The sequence below is a fragment of the Macaca mulatta genome, chromosome 14, assembly GCF_049350105.2.
Source record: "Macaca mulatta isolate MMU2019108-1 chromosome 14, T2T-MMU8v2.0, whole genome shotgun sequence".
NCBI classification, from domain to species: Eukaryota; Metazoa; Chordata; class Mammalia; order Primates; family Cercopithecidae; genus Macaca; species Macaca mulatta.
The window spans coordinates 132,738,417-132,754,376 of record NC_133419.1 but is presented as its reverse complement, the minus strand read 5'-3'; the positions used below and the strand labels follow the sequence as shown (position 1 = coordinate 132,754,376).

The window sequence follows — 15,960 nt, the reverse complement described above, 5'->3', positions numbered from 1 at the left end:
CTGGAAGTAGAGCACAAGGGTATTAGTGTGGCCATGGAGAAGTTTGGCGTTATTGTGTGTCCAGGAGAAAAAGGATCTCCTTGCTTCAGCACTTTTAGGACATTTATCCAGAGCCACACATGTCTGACCTGTCCATAAACAGGTCACCTTGAGTGGAAGAAGGATGATGGAAATGGTTAAGTGCATTTGGGCATGACTGTGCTGAGCAGTCAATAATTGGTATGAAAACATCGGTTAAAACCATTTCCAACTTAATAGCAAGGGAACCAGAAGGACAGTGGGGCTTGTCCTTTTGGAAATAAAACTTGCCCCAAGCCAAACTTGAAGAGATGGGCACAGAGCCACTTGAAATATTTACACTGCTACTAAAAGCTGTGATTAATTCTAGGAATTATACAAGAAACAAGAGCTTCCTCAGGCATTAAAAATTCAAACATGAAACCAAGTAAATAGGAAAAATGTGTGGAGTATGCCTACGTAACATTCAAAAGTAATATGGATCTACAAGAAGGTGTAAGAGTAAATCTTAGTAATATTGAGAAAGACGAAGATTTGCCAGGACAAGAAAAGCCCTAACCATGACAGAACAAAAGTAATAAATTCATGTTAATACCGAAATACCCAAAATTGTGTGATTTAAATAACAGAAATGTATTTCCTCACATTTCTGGAGGCCAGATGTCTGAGGTCAAGGCGTCAGCAGGGTTGGTTCCTTTCAAGAGCTTGAGGGAGAATTCGTTCCACGTCCTTCGCTAGATGCTGATGGTTTGCTGGTAGTCACTGGCATTGCTTGACTTGTAAATCTATTACCCTTCATCTTCCTATGGCCTTCTTCTTAGATGCATCTGTGTCCAAGTTGTTCCTTTTAATAAGGATATAAGCCATCATATATCAGGGTCCACACCAGTAACTTCATTTTAACTTGATTACCTCTATAAAGACCCTATTTCTAAATAAGGTCACATTCTGAGGTATCAGGGGTTAGGAATTCAAGGTATCATTTTTATAGGGTTGTAACTTAACTCATCACAGCCTTCATCAAAATTAAAAACCTTCAGTGGAGTCACAGACTGGATAAAAACATTTACTGTGCATATATTTGACAAAAAATTTACATCTAGTGTATATGAAGAATTCTTCCAACACAATTCTGACACTCCACCTCAAGGTGAACAAAAAATTTGGACAATTCCAAAAGAAGATATAGTATGTAAATGGCAAATAAGTACACAAAAATATGACTAACATCTTAATCGTATAAATAAAAATTAAACCAAAATGAGATACCATTGCATAATCCCTAGGAAGACTAAAATTAAAAAGGCTGATAATATCGAGTGTTGGTGAGGATGTGGATCAGCTGAAGCTTTATATATTAACTCTGCAACTGTAAAAACATATAAGCACAATGGGAAACAATTTCACATTTTGTTATAAAGTTAAACATACACTTAGCATACGCACCAGCAATCCCACTCCTAGGCATTTATTCAAGATAAATGAAAGCATATGCTCACAAATGTATATTGTACACAAATGTTTTTAGCAGTTTCATTAATAATAGCTGTAAACTATGAATAACCCAAATAACCATTGACAGATGAATAGATTAATTGTGGAATATTCTAACAACAGATTGCTACTCCGCAATTAAAAGGAACAAACCACTGATGCACATAACAAAATGGATGTATCTCAAAAATGGCGTGCTGAGGAAGATAAGCTAAAAATTAAAAAACACATGCTGTATGAATTTGTTTGCATGAAATCCTGTAATAGGCAAAACTAATCTGGAATGGCAGAAGTCAAGTCAGTGGTTACTTAGGGTAGGGATTTGGGGAGAAGTGACTGCAAAGGGCCATAAGAGATTTTGGGGGATGTTGGAAAAGTTCTGTATCTTGAAGGTTATGTTGGCGTCAAAATTAGTCAAAACTAATAAAACTGTAAAAAAAAAAGTGTATTTTATTGTTGGTAATTAGATTTCAATTAAATTTGAAATATAAATATACAGAAATGTAGACAATAATGATCTGAATATTTTTCCTAATTTGAAACATTAATTATGTCATTGCACTTATCAAATAAGAGACTGGATCTTCTGCTAGGAATATCATTCAAGCTTTTGCTGCTTTTCTCTTTGTGGACTGAGAACACATATTTTTGCTCCTGCCTTGTTATAGGGAAAGATAATGCTAATAAATGAGCCTAATATTCTTGGTATAAAGACCTTGCCTATTAAAACCTAGAATGTCTCTATATCATAAAGTAAAATTATTGACACTATTAAAGTATATGTAAAGGGATATCACAAAACTCAAACTTAATATAAACACAGCAATAATGTTCCCAAAGAGATGGGTTCCATGATAATTTTGCCTAAAGTTAGAGATAATTTTGGATTTATATTATATACAAAACTGTGTCTAACCATCAGATCAACTTTTATATATTTGGTAAAATCAAATGTCTTTATAAATGCTTGAAATCCCAGAATGTAGTTATTTGATCCTAAACACACAGTTCTCTAAGCTTGGAAATCATTTAAAAGGCATTTTGACTTTATGTAAATGTTCTGAAGCAATTCTTTATAATGGTACACTGGTAAGATTTCCCTTTTAAAATAAGGGGGATTCATTCATATTCCCAATCTTTTATAGAATGTAATAGCTGCAATTTAGCCTCACTGGAAAATCCTAAATTTAAGTGATCCCTCTCTTCTTTAAATCTCCCAGGCTGTGCTCTACTTTGAAGTTGCCTTTGTTTTCTCATAGGCTTGGCCTTAACTTTGCTGTCTTTCATTTTCACTGTTGTCTTTCCCCTTCCCTCTCTCAATGATATTTAAGCATTTGAACTCCAAAAAATGGTTTCCCAGTTTGAAAAGCACAGGGGCCATGCTAATCTTCTCTGTAGCATTTCAATTTTATACCTAATGTAGGTGACGGGTTGATGGGTGTAACACACCACCATAGCACGTGTATATCTATGTAACAAAACCACACGTTCTGCACATGTTCCCCAGAACTTACAGTATAATAAAAAGAAAGAAAAGCTCTGGAATATGAAGTGTTTGTAAGTTTAAAATTTGCATCTGCAGGGTGGCTACCAATATTTATTTTTAGAAGGATGCTCCTTCTGACTTGCAATTAGGGAGTTGTTTTAAAAGATTAGAAGTACATTCAATAAAACTTGAACATCAAACAGCATTTTTTAGAAAAATTTGTTGATTGATTCAGCATGGAAGAATAAGAAATAAAGGTTGCAATGATATTTTCTTTGAAATTCCAGTAGGATTATGGTGGAGGAGTTAGCTAATGCAATATTTGAAATATATGATTTAAATTTGGGGATCTATAAACAGGGATGAGTAAATCAGCCTTCATTTAAGAAAAATATTTTAATAAGCAGATTATTAAAAATTAAAAACAGTAACAATCACACTTACAGTTTAAGATGGCAATATGAGTACATGCTGTCGACCCCTTCCAATTGTAGAAAAGAGGTAAAAATAAATGAATAAATAAATCCATTATCGCATGAGAAAAATAATAATAAGCTTTGATGGATCTGAAACTATGAGGAATCTCTGAAATATAAAAAGTAGACAGATATAATGAAGGAAAAAATACAGCTCAAAATACAGAAATGCAATCTCTACCTAAGATGATAATGGTTGGAGAGTGAAGGTTTCAGGTAGTGAAACTGCACTGGTAAGTGATTAAAGTGATTGGAGTGGGAGGAGGCAAGGGAGTGAGAGGAGCCTGGGTAGCCTTTGCCCATGTTGGTGGTATAAATACTCCCATCATTGACGTTTCTGGGGAGCCCCTTTGAAGTAATTTTTCTTTTCAGGTATATTTGTTTCACAAAAACAAACAAACCAAAGACATATCCTTCTTACCAAAGTAGGGTAAAAGTTTTGAAACATCCCCAAGTTTCCAAAGGTGGATCTGAAGACTTCCCAGCTTTTCTGCTCTCTAGACTGAGTAAGCTGCGGGAGCCCTGTTGACCTCTCGTCTCCTTGGCAGTACTGAAAGTGTACCAGATTTCCAGAACCCGGGCTTTTTCGAGGACACGTGCCTCACTTTTGAGGAAAGCTGGATGTTACCAGGATCATGAATAAATGTTGTGAACATAACGAAAAGCACTATGCAAACGTCCCTTTGGGGGTTGCTGTTTCTGTGCAAACTGCTGAGCTTTTGACTGTGTATTCATTCTTAATCTTTATATATAAAAATCTATACTTAATTTTTTCAATAGCAGGCAATGGCTTACTAAAAATATTTATATAGATCTGCTAGAGGGTATGGCACTTGTGTAGCAGCCTTTACGTATATGGAAATCTGTACTTAGTCACCCATGGCCCAGGAAGTAGAATAATGATGGAATTATTATTCTATATAACACAGGCTGCTGCCTCAAAAAATTTTCCGAAGGAAAAAGTCAGGTCCCCAAACAAGCAAGCAAAGTGGATTGGAATACATTGTGAATCAGCTGGGCTTCAAGAATTATTTCCTTTCCCATTCCTGAAGGACAAGAGAAGGGAAGCTGGGCCACCATCACTGGCAGGCTCTTCTAGGCACATGAGTAATGTGAAAAAGTTGCAGGGATGGGCGTGGCAGAAGACCCTAGAGCCTGTTGTGTTCTAAGGAGGGTAGTCATCCCCTCTTGCAATGCCATAGGAATCCACTGCGATGCCTCGCACACCAGGCTCCGCTGCCATGACATATTTGGAAAGGTCAGATGTTTGGGAAAAAATAACAAAGTCTTCCTTCCTGTCTCTCCTCCCCTGAGATTTTAAGATGACAACACATCACCCGTGAGTGAGCTGCTCATACAGTCTACTCAGATACAGTAATATCTCAGGGAGCAAGTTATTTCATAGAAGTGAATTTTCCAGGTAACGAAAGCTGACTCTTTTATGCATTTACTCAAGTAATTTCCACTGAAAACATTTAAAGCATGAATTATGTTCTATTCTGTTTATTTTTGTCTAGTGAATGCCATTTAGCCTCATCTTTACATTGTAACATCAAGATTATACATATAGATTGTTTGTATCTTGGCATTTGGGGACTGCGATGACTAGGAATATGACCCTTAAATACCATCAATACTGTTTAAAATCTTGTGTCTTTTAAAAATAGTTCTTGTAGTATTTCTTTCTTCCTTTCAATCAGACTTGTCAGTTCTTCCTAAAGTCAGTGCACCTGTCTTTTAGCAGCCACGTTTCTTCTGATGATCTGCTTCTAATTTGTCTTGAGCAAGAATCTATACAACTAAGTTGATTAGTCCTAAATAAGATGTAGTGGTGGGAAAGGGCCTTCTTTGAGTGAAAGGCATTAGCTTTTAGGAATGTGATCAATGGCACTGATGACTTCTGTCTGGGGGAAATAATGTTTGGCTGTGTTCTAGATATCTGAGGTTGCTAAATGAGAGAATTCCATGGAAGTAAAGAGCTAATGCTAGCAAAATCACCACCCGTGGTTATCACCTGGTTGGGCAGTTTTGTCTTCTAGTCACTCTGGTAGATGTTCAGGTTAGAAATATACCAATCAGCCGGGCTCTGTGGCTCATGCCTTTAATCACAGCACTTTGGGAGGCTGAGGTGGACAGATCACCTGAGGTCAGGAGTTCAAGACCACCTTGGCAAACAGGGTGAAACCCCGTCTCTACAAAAAAATACAAAAAATTAGCCAGGTGTGGTGACTCATGCCTGTAGTTCCAACTACTCAGAAGGCTGAGGCAGGAGAATCTCTTGAACCCAGGAGGCGGAAATTGCAGTCAGCTGAGATCGGGCCATTGCACTGCAACCTGGGTGACAAGAGCAAAACTCTGTCTAAAAAAAAAAAAAAAAGTACTGATTCACGACTGTTTCTGCTACAGCGTTCATTTTTCATGCTAGAAATTCCTAAAGAGAAAGTCTTAGAAGAACTCACCAAGTTCTTAGCACTCCAAATAAAAGATGCATTGACCCACACTTGAGTATAGGTATTGGATAGGCTGTTGGATGGTGGTGTTAGCCCATTGGATAGGCTGTTGGATGGTGGTGGTAGCCCATTGGCAGAACATGGGCTAACACCCATGTTTAGCATAAGACCTGGGCTGAGTTGTTAACACACGGAGTGACTTAACAAATGTTGATTTATCTCACTGATCCTCAAAACCCTTTACTGCAAAATGGGAACAACTTTATCAGTTTATTTTGGGTATCAAAAGAGAAAATGAATGGAAAGCAGGTAATAGTGTTGAACACTAACTCAACAGTTATTTCTAAACTGTAGTTGTGCCATATTTGCATTTGAATGCATTCTTTGAATCCATGTAGCATACAGATTAGCCTGGGTGCTGGTTATGATGGTATTATGATGAGTGCATACTGTATGCCTAGCCCCGTTTTGTGCGTTTTTTGTGTTTTAACTCATTGAATGTGCGAGCAGCCTTGAGAGAAAAGTGATAATTTTTACTATTTTATTACCTCTTGTCTTTGTCTCTTATTCCTTGACAGTTCTGAGGTCTTTGATTCATTTATTTGGCCTGAGTGTAGATTGGGAATGATACAGCAGTTTTATTTGTGATAGGCAAAAAAGCCAAATGTCCTTCATTGGGTATATGGTTAAACTGTGGTATAATCGCACCATGAAATACTACACAGCAAAACAAAGGAATGAACTATTGTTCCATTTGACAACTTGGATGGACCTGAAAGACATTGTGATGAATAAAAAGAGTTGGTCTCAAATGTTTGCATATTGTATGATTCCACTTTTATAACATTCTTGAGTTGTCAAAATTGTAAATATGCACAAGAGGCCAGCAGTTGCCAGTGGTGAGAGTAGCAAAAGGAAAGGGAAGCAGAAGGGAGTTGCCTTAGGTTGATGGAGCTATACTGTATCTTGATTGTTATGGTACCTATATGACTCAGTATGTGTGACTGAATGTTGTCGAACTATACACAAAGACATAAAAATAAGTACATGCAAAAACTAGTGAAATGCAAGTAAACTCCACAGTGCAATTATTCATAACTTTATTTATTTTTAATTTTATTTTTAATTTTACTCTAAGTTCTTGAATACATGTGCAGGATATGCAGGTTTGTTACACAGGTATACAAGTGCCACGGTGGTTTGCTGCAGCTGTCAACCCATCATCTAGGTTTTAAGCCCAGCATGCATTAGGTATTTGCCCTAATGCTCTCCCTCCCCTTCCCCGCCACACCCTGACAGGCCCCAGTGTGTGTTGTTCTCCTCCCTGTGTCCAGAGAACATGCGGTGTTTGGTTTTCTGTTCCTGTGTTAGTTTGCTGAGAATGATGGCTTCCAGCTTCGTCCATGTCCTGGCAAAGGACATGATCTCATTCTTTCTTATGGCTGCATGGTATTCCATGGTGTACTAAAACACCAAAAGCAATTGCAACAAAAGCCAAAATTGACAAATGAGATCTAATTAAACTAAAGAGCTTCTACACAGCAAAATAAACCAGCATCAGGGTGAACAGGCAACCTACAGAATGGGAGAAAATATTTGCAATCTACCCATCTGACAACGATCAAATATCCAGAATCTACAAGGAACTTAAACAAATTTACAAGATAAAAAACAAACAGTCCTATCAAAAAGTGGGCAAAGGATATGAACAGACACTTCTGAAAAGAAGACATTTATGTGGCCAACAAACATGAAAAAAAGCTCATCATGACAGATCATTAGAGAAATGCAAATCAAAACCACAATGAGATACCATCTCATGCCAGTCAGAATGGCAATTATTAAAAATTCAGGAAACAATGAATGGTTGTGGAGAAATAGGAACGCTTTTACACTGTTGGTGGGAGTGTACATTAGTTCAACCATTGTTGACGACTATGGCGATTCCTCAAGGATCTAGAACCAGGCATACCATTTGACCCAGCAATCTCATTACTGGATAATGGTATTTGTTATATACCCAAAGGATTATAAATCATTCTACTATAAAGACACATCCACATGTATGTTTATTGCAGCACTATTTACAATAGCAAAGACTTGGAACCAACTCAAATGCCCATCAATGATAGACTGGATAAAGAAAATGTGTCACATACAACTTTATAAATAAAACTGTATATATAATACTGTATGCATACACACACACACATATATTTAGTTACATAAGATGCCACCATTGGGGGAGCGGGGTGATAGTGCTGGGTACCTATCTCTACCATTTTGTAACTTCCTGTGAATCGACAATTATTTCAAATGAAACAATAAAAAATAGAAATACAAGGAAAATGAGTCTCTAGTATTCCACTAACAACCTATTCCTATATACGCTTATATAAGAATTTGTTGTTTCTAAAATATTTTCACATGAATCATCTCAAGTGAGTTTATAGCAGTTCCCTAAAATAGGTCAGAGAAAGAATAGTTTGTCTATTTCACAGGGAGGGAAACAGATGGAAAGGTTAAGTAATGACAAATGAGTCACAGCTAACTAAAATGGTAGCTTTATGAAAAGAACCTAGTTCCTGATTTTCAAGTCTGGAGCTCTTTATATTATACAAGGATGGCTTCCATAGCTTGAGGTTGGAACAGGTATAATGTAAAATGATACTTTGAATCAAATTCTGCTTGTTACCTGGGGCACCCAAGGGTGCTCACTAGCTTTGAGCATCACCCATACTCTTGCCTTGCCTTTCCTATGTCCACACCTACCTTCCTATGTCTAGTTGCTTTCTAGCTTCCACCCAGTACTGTTCTAACAAAAGCAGAGCCTCCAAATCAAAACCACATTCATGCCATTGTCTGCTGTAGGTCCCTGTTGTTCGTCTGCTTCAATTAAAATAAACCTGCTGAGACCTACCAACCTCATTTCTCTTCTAAGCCATCCCAGGTAACAGTTCCAGCCACTAATAGGAATTGCCTATTAGTTGACCTGCTGCATCATCCAGTCGTGCTACTACTTCTTTGTCTCTCTCCAAGGCAGATAGGAGCCTTGTTTCTAATCTGAAGTCGTGTTTAGAGCCTAATTAATCCCTAGAGTGTGAGAAAGAGGTGTCTGAGATGAGAAATCAAGGTTATACATATCTTGCTCAGTGGAACAGTTATGGGCAAACAAGCTGTTCCTCTCACATTTTTGCAAAGCAAATTTATGTTCACTAACTTTGGTTCTTGTTGTAAATGAGAAGTGTGTGAAGGTCTAGCAATGCGCTTTTCGCCATATGGGTACCCATATGTTTTCCCCCTTTGCTTGCGTACATTTTCGCTTTGGCATGCACATATGCCTGTATTTTTGCAACTTAACAATATTAAAACTAATCCCATTTATGCTCCTTTTGGGTGAGTTGATTGAGTCATAAATTCCTGAGAATCTCTTCCTTGGGAGGCTGAAGTTCTTTTGTGCAAGCAGGAGGAGGGCAGAGCAAGCTATCCTAGCAGAGGGATGCCTTCAGCAAGCATCACTGTGAAGCTGATGGCTCTGACCCAGACTCCAGAGTGCTAACCTAACCCTGGAAGACTCAGAAATATAGATTCATAATACTTCACAATGACCTCCACCTTCCCTCCCCAAGGTGGAAAACCCTCACTAAGAAATAAGTAGTAGTTCCCTAGGGTTTTCTTTCTAAAGTCCCAGATGAAATAACACATCTTACAACAAACAATTATGATGTCTTTAAGCTGTGGTTCTTGATAGGTGACCATACTTTCTACTTAATACTCCTCACACTGAATTGAGAAACTATGCATGTCAGAAATGGGACAGCTGGAAATTAGGCTTGTATGGAAATGATGCTTAGCTCCTTCACTGGGCATTTTAGAGAATAAATATGAGAATGGATATTACTTATATCATATTAAGTGAAAAACCCAACTAACTCAAATGTAAAATTGGAACTGGAAATGCTACCTACCATCTATTGGAAAGCCATGTTGAGGGCACACCCAAGATGGCCCAATAGGAACAGCTCCAGCCTCCAGCTCCCAGCATGAGCAACACAGAAGATGGGCGATTTCTGCATTTTCAACTGAGGTACTGGGTTCATCTCACTGGGGCATGTTGGACAGTTGGCGCTGGTCCATGGATGCAGCCTGACCAGTGAGAGCTGAAGCAGGGTGAGGCATCACCTCACCTGGGAAGCACAAGGGAGAAGGGAATTCCTTTTCCTAGCCAAAGGAAATTGAGACACACAACACCTGGAAAATCGGGTAACTCCCACCCTAATACTGCGCTTTACCAAGGGTCTTAGCAAATGACACACCAGGAGATTATATCCCACACCTGGCCCAGAGGGTCCCACACCCACAGAGCCTCCCTCATTGCTAGCACAGCAGTCTGAGAACTAACAGCAAGGAGGCAATGAGGCTGGGGGAGGGGTGCCCACCATTGCTGAGGCTTAAGTAGGTAAACAAAGCCACTGGGAAGCTCGAAATGGGTGGAGCCCACCACAGCTCAAGGAGGCCTGCCTGCCTCTGTAGGCTCCTCCTCTGGGGACAGGACATAGCTAAACAAAAAGCAGCAGAAACCTCGGCAGAGGTAAATGCCCCTGTCTGACAACTTTGAAGAGAGCAGTGGATCTCCCAGCATGGAGGTTGAGATCTCAGAATGGACAGACTGCCTGCTTAAGTGGGTCCCTGACCCCTGAGTAGCCTAACTGGGAGACATCCCCCACTAGGTGCAGACTGACACCTCACACCTCACATGGCAAGGTACACCCCTGAGACGAAGCTTCCAGAGCAAGAATCAGACAGCAACACTCGCTGTTCAGCAATATTCTATCTTCTGCAGCCTCTGCTGCTGATACCCAGGCCAACAGCGTCTGGAGTAGACTTCAGGCAAACTCCAAGAGACTTATGGCTGAGGGTCCTGACTGTTAGAAGGAAAACTAACAAACAGAAAGGACACCCACACCAAAACCCCATCAGTACATCACCATCATCAAAGACTAAAGGCAGATAAAACCACAAAGATGGGAAAACAGCAGTGCAGAAAAGCTGGAAATTCAAAAAATCAGAGCACATCTCTCCCTCCAAAGGAAAGCAGCTCATCGCCAGCAATGGAACAAAGCTGGATGTAGAATGACTTTGACGAGTCGAGAGAAGAAGGCTTCAGTCGCTCAAACTTCTCAGAGCTAAAGGAGGAACTATGTAACCAGTGCAAAGAAACTAAAAACCTTGAAAAAAGTTTTGACAAATGGTTAACTAGAATAACCAAGGTAGAGAAGTCCTTAAAAGAACTGATAGAGGTGAAAACCATAACACGAGAACTATGTGACAAATGCACAAGCTTCAGTAACCGACTCGATCAACTGGAAGAAAGAGTATCAGCAATTGAAGATCAAATGAATGAAATGAAGCGAGAAGAGAAGTGTAGAGAAAAAAGAGTAAAAAGAAATGAACAAAGCCTCCAAGAAATATGGAATTATGTGAAAAGACCAAATCTACGTCTGATTGGTGTGCCTGAAAGTGAGGGGGAAAATGGAACCAAGTTGGAAAACACTCTGCAGGATATCATCCAGGAGAACTTCCCCAACTTAGTAAGGCAGGCCAACATTCAAATTCGGGAAATACAGAGAACACCACAAAGATACTCCTCGAGAAGAGCAACTCCAAGACACATAATTGTCAGATTCACCAAAGTTGAAATGAAGGAAAAAATGTTAAGGGCAGCCAGAGAGAAAAGTCAGGTTACACATAAAGGGAAGCCCATCAGACTAACAGCAGATCTCTTGGCAGAAACTCTCCAAGCCAGAAGAGAGTGGGGGCCAATATTCAACATTCTTAAAGAAAATAATTTTCAACCTAGAATTTCATAACCAGCCAAACTAAGTTTCATAAGTGAAGGAGAAATAAAATCCTTTACAGACAAGCAAATGCTTAGAGATTTTGTCACCACCAGGCCTGCCCTACAAGAGCTCCTGAAGGAAGCACTAAACCTGGAGAGGAACAACAGGTACCAGCCATTGCAAAAACATGTCAAAATGTAAAGTCCATAGATGCTAGGAAGAAACTGCATCAGCTAGCGAACAAAATAACCAGCTAATATCATAATGACAGGATCAAGTTCACACATAACAATATTAACCTTAAACGTAAATGGACTAAATGGTCCAATTAAAAGACACAGACTGGCACATTGGATAAAGAGTCAAGACCCATCAGTTTGCTGTATTCAGGAGACCCATCTCACATGCAGAGACACACATAGGCTCAAAATAAAGGGATGGAGGAAGATCTACCAAGCAAATGGAGAACAAAAAAAAAGCAGGGGTTGCAACCATAGTCTCTGATAAATCAGACTTTAAACCATCAAAGATCAAAAGAGACAAAGAAGGCCATTACATAATGGTAAAGGGATCAATTCATCAGGAAGAGCTAACTATCCTAAATATATATGCACCTAATACAGGAGCACCCAGATTCATAAAGCAAGTCCTTAGAGACTTACAAAGAGACTTAGACTCCCATACAATAATAATGGGAAACTTTAACACCCCACTGTCAACATTAGACAGATCAATGAGACGGAAAGTTAACAAAGATATCCAGGAATTGAATTCAACTCTGCACCAAGCGGACCTAATAGACATCAGCAGAACTCTCCACCCCAAATCAACAGAATATACATTCTTCTCAGCACCTCATCACACTTATTCCAAAATTGACCACATAGTTGGAAGTAAAGCACTCCTCAGCAAATGTAAAAGAACAGAAATTATAACAAACTATCTCTCAGACCACAGTGCAATCAAGCTAGGACTCAGGACTAAGAAACTCAATCAAAACTGCTCAACTACAAAGAAACTGAACAACCTGCTCCTGAATGACTACTGGGTACATAACGAAATGAAGGCAGAAATAAAGATGATCTTTGAAACCAATGAGAACAAAGATACAACATACCAGAATCTCTGGGACACATTTAAAGTAGTGTGTAGAGGGAAATTTATAGCACTAAATGCCCACAAGAGAAAGCAGGAAAGATCTAAAATGAACACCCTAACATCACAATTAAAAGAACTAGAGAAGCAAGAGCAAACACATTCAAAAGCTAGCAGAAGGCAAGAAATAACTAAGATCAGAGCAGAACTGAAGGAGAAGAGACACAAAAAACCCTCCAAAAAATCAATGAATCCAGGAGCTGGTTTTTTGAAAAGATAAACAAAATTGATAGACTGCTAGCAAGACTAATAAAGAAGAAAAGAGAAGAATCAAATAGACGCAATAAAAAATGATAAAGGGGATATCACCACCGACCCCACAGAAATACAAACTACCATCAGAGAATACTATAAACACCTCTATGCAAATAAACTAGAAAACCTAGAAGAAATGGATAATTTCCTGGACACTTACACTCTCCCAAGATTAAATGAGGAAGAAGTTGAATCCCTGAATAGACCAATAGCAGGCTCTGAAATTGAGGCAATAATTAATAGCCTACCAACCAAAAAAAGTTCAGGACCAGACAGATTCACAGCCGAATTCTACCAGAGTTACAAGGAGGAGTTGGTACCATTTCTTCTGAAACTATTCCAATCAATAGAAAAAGAGGAAATCCTCCCTAACTCATTTTATGAGGCCAACATCATCCTGATACCAAAGCCTGACAGATATACAACAAAAAAAGAGAATTTTAGACCGATATCCCTGATGAACATCAATGCAAAATCCTCAGTAAAATACTGGCAAACCAAATCAAAAAGCTTATGCACCATGATCAAGTGGGCTTCATCCCTGGGATGCAAGGCTGATTCAACATACACAAATCAATAAACGTAATCCAGCATATAAACAGAACCAAAGACAAGAACCACATGATTATCTCAATAGATGCAGAAAAGGCCTTTGACAAAATTCAACAGCCCTTCATGCTAAAAACTCTCAATAAATTTGGTATTGATGGAACGTATCTCAAAATAATAAGAGCTATTTATGACAAACCCACAGCCAATATCATACTGAATGGGCAAAAACGGGAAGCATTGCCTTTGAAAACTGGCACAAGATAGGGATGCCCTCTCTCACCACTTCTATTCAACATAGTGTTGGAAGTTCTGGCTAGGGCAATCAGGCAAGAGAAAGAAATCAAGGTATTCGGTTAGGAAAAGAAGAAGTCAAATTGTCCCTGTTTGTAGATGAAACATGATTGTATATTTAGAAAACCCCATTGTCTCAGCCCAAAACCTCCTTAAGCTGATAAGCAACTTCAGCAAAGTCTCAGGATACAAAATCAATGTGCAAAAATCACAAGCATTCTTATACACCAGTAACAGACAAACAGAGAGCCAAATCATGAATGAACTCCCATTCACAATAGCTTCAAAGAGAATAAAATACCTAGGAATCCAACTTACAAGGGATGTAAAGGACCTCTTCAAGGAGAACTACAAACCACTGCTCAGTGAAATAAAAGAGGACACAAACAAATGGAAGAACATACCATGCTCATGGATAGGAAGACTCAATATTGTGAAAATGGCCATACTGCCCAAAGTAATTTATAGATTCAATGCCATCCCCATTAAGCTACCAATGACTTTCTTCACAGAATTGGAAAAAACTGCTTTAAAGTTCATATGGAACCAAAAAAGACCCCGCATTGCCAAGACAATCCTAAGCCAAAAGAACAAAGCTGGAGGCATCACGCTACCTGACTTCAAACTACACTACAAGGCTACAGTAGCCAAAACAGCATGGTACTGGTACCAAAACAGAGATATAGACCAATGGAACAGAACAGAGCCCTCAGAAATAATACCACACATCTACAGCCATCTGATCTTTGACAAACCTGACAAAAACAAGAAATAGGGATAGGATTCCCTATTGAATAAATGGTGCTGGGAAAATTGGCTAGCCATAAGTAGAAAGCTAAAACTGGATCCTTTCCTTACTCCTTATATGAAAATTAATTCAAGATGGATTAGAGACTTAAATGTTAGACCTAAAACCATAAAAACCCTAGAAGAAAACCTAGGTAATACCATTCAGGACATAGGCATGGGCAAGGACTTCATGTCTAAAACACCAAAAGCAATGGCAACAAAAGCAAAATTGACAAATGGGATCTAATTAAACTAAAGAGCTTCTGCACAGCAAAAGAAACTACCATCAGAGTGAACAGGCAACTTACAGAATGGGAGAAAATTTTTGCAATCCACTCATCTGACAAAGGGCTAATATCCAGAACCTACAAATAACTCAATCAAATTTACAAGAAAAAAAGCAAACAACCCCATCAAAAAGTGGGCAAAGGATATGAACAGACACTTCGCAAAAGAAGACATTCATATAGCCAACAGACACATGAAAAAATGCTCATCATCACACGCCATCAGAGAAATGCAAATCAAAACCATAACAAGCTACCATCTCACACCAGTTAGAATGGCAATCATTAAAAAATCAGGAAACAACAGGTGCTGGAGAGGATGTGGAGAAATTGGAACACTTTTACACTGTTGGTGGGACTGTAAACTAGTTCAACCATTGTGGAAAACAGTGTGGCGATTCCTCAAGGATCTAGAACTAGAAATACCATTTGACCCAGCCATCCCACTACTGGGGATGTACCCAAAGGATTATAAGTCATGCTGCTATAAAGACACATGCACACGTATGTTTATTGCAGCACTATTCACAATAGCAAAGACTTGGAATCAACCCAAATGTCCATCAGTGACAGACTGGATTAAGAAAATGTGGCACATATACACCATGGAATATGATGCAGCCATAAAAAAGGATGAGTTCGTGTCCTTTGTAGGGACATGGATGCAGCTGGAAACCATCATTCTCAGCAAACTATCGCAAGAACAGAAAACCAAACACCACATGTTCTCACTCATAGGTGGGAACTGAACAGTGAGATCACTTGGACACAGGAAGGGGAACATCACGCACCAGGTCCTATTGTGGGGAGCGGGGAGAGGGGAGGGATGACATTAGGAGATATACCTAATGTAAATGACGAGTTAAT

General features: G+C 39.0%; 1 protein-coding gene and 1 pseudogene across 5 annotated transcripts in view; one reads left to right on the top strand and one right to left on the bottom strand.

Annotated features, from left to right (window-relative positions):
* Positions 1-15,960, top strand: part of OPCML (opioid binding protein/cell adhesion molecule like) — a 1,159,533-nt gene that overhangs the window by 1,042,968 nt on the left and 100,605 nt on the right. The gene's annotated exons all lie outside the window — the stretch shown is intronic.
* On the bottom strand, positions 2,856-2,937 carry LOC114672496 (U6 spliceosomal RNA; annotated as a pseudogene).